General features: G+C 35.4%; 1 pseudogene; it reads left to right on the plus strand.

Moving 5' to 3' along the window:
- The first annotated feature begins 208 nt into the window (after window positions 1–208).
- LOC147473603 (APETALA2-like protein 1) lies at window positions 209–2,370 on the plus strand (annotated as a pseudogene).
- The last annotated feature ends 2,527 nt before the right edge of the window (window positions 2,371–4,897 follow it).

Raw genomic sequence — 4,897 nt, forward strand, 5'->3', positions numbered from 1 at the left:
GTGTAATGACTATTCAGTTTGATATACTTAATACTAGTAGTAGTACTAGTGGTTTTGTTAATTACTAAGGAGCTTGTTCCTATCATGACTTGAGCTTCTAGTACTAGGCTTGATTTGTCTTTGCCGAAGTCTGAGTGGATCTCTCATTTTCTAGTAATGTGGTGTTCGACCCCGGGTTAGAGTACAACAACAGTTGGAAATAAAGCCGATGGTGAAGAAGAGTAGGAGAGGGCGAGGCCAAGGAGTTCTCGATGATCGTGGGGTTACATTTTAATTGGAGAACTGGAAGATGGGAATCTCATATTTGGTTAGTCTATTGTTTATATTAATTGATTGGGTCTATTTTAGTTTTGTGATTAATTAGTTGCAGAATTTTAATTTTGGCGTGTTTTTTTTTGTTTAGGTAAGGAAATTGTGTAAGTTGATTGGTGATGAATTGATCTTATGAATGGTGTTTTTTAATGATAAATTTTGGGATTCTGGATTATGTTTTTTTGGTTTCAGGCGGATTTGATACTGCTCATGCTGGTGCAAGGTGAAATTTGCATACTAGCCTTTTATAGTTCTATTCAATTTTGAGTTGTTCTTGGTTGAATTTTGTTTTGACTTAATTGGGTTGGGTTATGAATTGTCTAGCGTATGATCGAGCTACTATTAAGTTCCGAGGAGTTGAGGCTGATATTAATTTCAATCTTACTGATTATGAAGATGATATGAAATAGGTATGATGGGGTTCTTTGATATTATGACTTACCATAAGTTTTGTAATTAGCACATTAGAATTATTTTAACTCGATTTGATCATCAACAGATGAGGAACTTGACGAAGGAAGAATTTGTCCACATTCGTCGTCACCATAGCACTGGATTTGCAAGGGGGAGCTCCAAATACAGAGGTGTCATGCTTCACAAATGTGGTCATTGGGAAGCTCATATGGGACAGTTCCTCGGCAAGAAGTAAGAAATCTCCAACTCGACTCCATACATTTACAAAATGTCTGTATGTAGCTATTAGGCCTAAGTTCGAGACTGCTTGCTCTTCAAATTGAGTCTCTATATTCTAGTCGTGGGGTTGTTTGGTTCTTGGACACAGCATATATGCATGAAAACCCTGTTATCATCGTTGAGAATACGACGCTTGCTTGCATGTATATATATCTTGGGTTGTTCGATACTGAAGTAGAAGCTGCAAGGTTCTTCTAACAATGAATTTCACTCTCCTTGACACTGAATTTTTTTAGCAACTCAACCTCTCAACATTAATTTGGCTTCCATCCAGCATATTCGTTTTGATTTTCTGAAAATCAGGGCATATGACGAGGGAGCAATTAAATGTAATGGCAGGGAGGCAGTCACCAATTTTGAGCCAAGCACTTATGAGAATGAGATCCCAGAAATAATATCAACTTGGATGACGTTTCAACTTACCATACATTCATATGAAGTTTTGTATATGAGAAATGGTATTATCTAGGAAACGTGTGGAAAATGAGTTTTGTATGTAGCCATGTTTACATCATATAACATATGTATGCAGACCTTGTTGATTCTGGCTAAATGTTTCAGGTCATAACTATATTGGGTAAGAGCATTTGCAACTTGGACTGCTTCGCGAGGGTGAAGGTGTTGCAGCTCGTGTGCTTGAGAACCTTGGTGTGGATCCAAATAATATTAGTACGAGGTGTAAGGTTTCATATGTCCGTACTCTAATTTCCCTCTTCGAAACCTAGAAGTCCCACTTCCTTCACTTTGACATTTCATAAGATGGTTCTAGAATGACAAATTGATTTGATCAAAGTTATCTGTAGGGTTGGTGAGAGCACCAAAGCTGTTGGTACTGGAGTTGGGGGAGGTAGCAGTGGCAATAAGATGCCTACTCTTGAAGAGTATGGTACCAACCTTACCAAATTGGCAGAGGAGGTATATTTTCCATTTTCTCCTATTTGCTTCTAAGTTCAAAAAGTATAAGTTTTATTAGCTGGAAAAGCAAGAAGACCAAAAGAAAAAAAGAACTGCATGCTCTCTAATCTGATGATCATCATTGCACGCTATTTGTGTAAGGTATTATCCGGGTTCTTTATGCTTATATTATCCGGGTTCTATATACTTAAATCATATTTATTCATATCATGCCTTCACTGACCTTCATCTATTAGAAAGAGTCCATAGGGCTAAATGTTATCTTTAGCAAAATAAATAAATAAATACATGCCACCCATTCTTAATTGCTTTGATCCTGCTTTAATTAATACTTTTCTTTATTTTTTAATCACAACTTTTTCTTTCATATAGGGTGATCAAACTTTTCTTATTCTTGGTTGGATGTTCTTGGGACGAGAAGGCCAACACAAAGGAGAATGTTCTTGGTGAAGTTGAAGTTTTACATTTTTTTTTTTCTTTTGTAATTCTTTCATTGCAATACAAAACAAGATGAAATAAGTTAGTCTGGAGGTTATTTATAATATATTTGTATTGCTTAGAATTTAGATTTTTGATTGGAAACGGATTGTTTTCGGATTGTGTTTAGAATTAGTCATGTGGTGGACCATGGTGTTCTGAATATGTGGTGTAGTGGAATGTGATATGCATAATTTTATAAAGTTATTAGGTGATTTGGAATATTTTAATAATCATGAGGTTTTTTTCAAATAAAAAATATTATATACCATGGTTATGGAAGAACAGTAACAAATATGGTGACTTTATACCACGGTTTCTCAAAATATCAATACATTCTAATAGTCATACACCACGGTTTTGAAATTTTATTACTATGGTTTTAGAATAAACTGTGGTTAATAGGTACTAGTTTATACCACGGTTTTGCTAAAAGTATTTACCACCCTAGCTGATACCACGGTTTAGAAACAGTGGTAAAATGCCTTTTACCACTCTAAAAAACAGTGGTATATGACCTTTTATGTAGTAGTGATCATTGTGGGGTAGGCATGATAGGGTTATATACTAAAAACATTACTTTTGTATTAACTCTAATTCTTTATATTTTGAATGAGAATCATATGGGCAAATGTTATGCATATTATATATGTTATTAGTTATATGCATGCGTCTAATTCTTTATGTTATAGATGATATGGTGTGTGGTGACACACAGAAGATCATATCATCAGTACCTTATAAAGTATAAGTAAACGTTCACAACCTAGATGGATTTGGACAAACCATTGGTATGGTTGTAGTATAATCTGGTATTAGTCTATCTTGACTACTGAGGATTACACTAATACACTTTGTGTGTATTGAACAGGACCAAGCGAGGTTGTTTCCCTTTATACTGACTATATAAGAGAACAAACACCTCTGTTATTATGGATGCTTGTCCTCTTAATCCAGATATAATAACGGGCACTTACGTGCATTGTACATTGCTTTAAATCATCAATGAGTGAGATTCATTTATGAATCAACAAACTCGATGGATTGGGTAATGACATTGTATGTAAGGTGTACTGTTGATTATAGAAGGAATCTGTGACCCGCAGGAAGTCGGGTTGATGATGCCCCCATGAGGAGCTCATAAGGATTGTCATGTAAATCCTGCAGGTGGATTTAATCCAACATGACAATGAGGTTGAGTGGTATTACTCAAGGACATAAGAAGTTGATTAATGTAGTTGTCAGTAACTTGACTTAATCAATAGGCATTCGATATCTTAACACAGGGAGATCAACAAGCATATAATATGGAGCACATAAATGTAATACACGTATTTTGGGATTAGGGAGGTAGTGCAACAATGGCCTTTAGTGGAATAAGCCATTTGTTGACGGACTTGGGCCGTGTGTTCTTGGCAAACATGGGAAGCCCAAGCCTGTCAGGAGATTTCTCCTCATGGTCCCTGTTGTAGCCTATATAAAGAAACCTTCTTTCTTGGCCGAGATTACTCATTGATTGCTCAAGCAAGATTAGTTGCAAAATTCGGTTATGAACTTGTGAGTGAGAGAGGCAAAGAGAGAAAGAAGGGGCTGGTAGATCGTTGCCCACACAACATCCATTCTAAGGATAGGAATACAACAAAAGATCAAGAGGTTTCTGATCCGTATTCTCAGAGAAATCACAGTCGATCAAAGGTATGATTTCTAATCAAAATCGTGAATATCCTTATTCCGCTGCGCATGGGTTTTCACGATTTGTAGTTGATAACTGTAAAAACTACAACTAGATTACTCTAGACTTAATTCTTACGGTATCAATTATTTCCTACTTCACATATATATTCATTCAATATACGGAGTCAGGATTCGTTCCACTCTTAAACTCTCAAGACATAAACATATTTCAATTACTCAGACACAAGGAACAATGGTGAGAGTAATGTGTGATGTTTAATTTCTATTCTACAATTATACTACGGATTGAAATAAATCTAAATTAACTAAACTAATAAAAATAGGGTTCAATGAATTAGAAGAACATAGAGGGTGGAAATTCCATCACGCAATTCGATTGGCTATTAGTTAGTCATCGAATCGAATATTGATCCCTAGTGAATACCAAGTCCTCTCGAATCAAGGTTCCATTTAGCATGAGAGTTTAGCTCCACCACAAATCTCTTGATGGTGGCTCTAAACTCTAGTTCATCATTATGAGGTTTATCTCTAAACACTCATAATAATGAACTTGACATTCTATTCTAAATAACAACTATTCTAACAAGCAATCATCCTCACATGGCTTCTTTAACCTCCTCTAATGGAGTTTTAGCCTAATATCATTATACTATCATTTCCCAAAGCAAATCAAACAAGACATGGTATAAAGATTTGAACTTTGCTTGTTCGAATTCAAAAGGAAACTACTCATGCAAGAATTGATTTAAACTAATAATGACAAATACTAAATCAATGAATTGCAATAGCGTTTAATGGAAAATGA

This window comes from Coptis chinensis, unplaced genomic scaffold (genome assembly GCF_015680905.1).
Source record: "Coptis chinensis isolate HL-2020 unplaced genomic scaffold, ASM1568090v1 utg2180_pilon_pilon, whole genome shotgun sequence".
NCBI classification, from domain to species: domain Eukaryota; kingdom Viridiplantae; phylum Streptophyta; class Magnoliopsida; order Ranunculales; family Ranunculaceae; genus Coptis; species Coptis chinensis.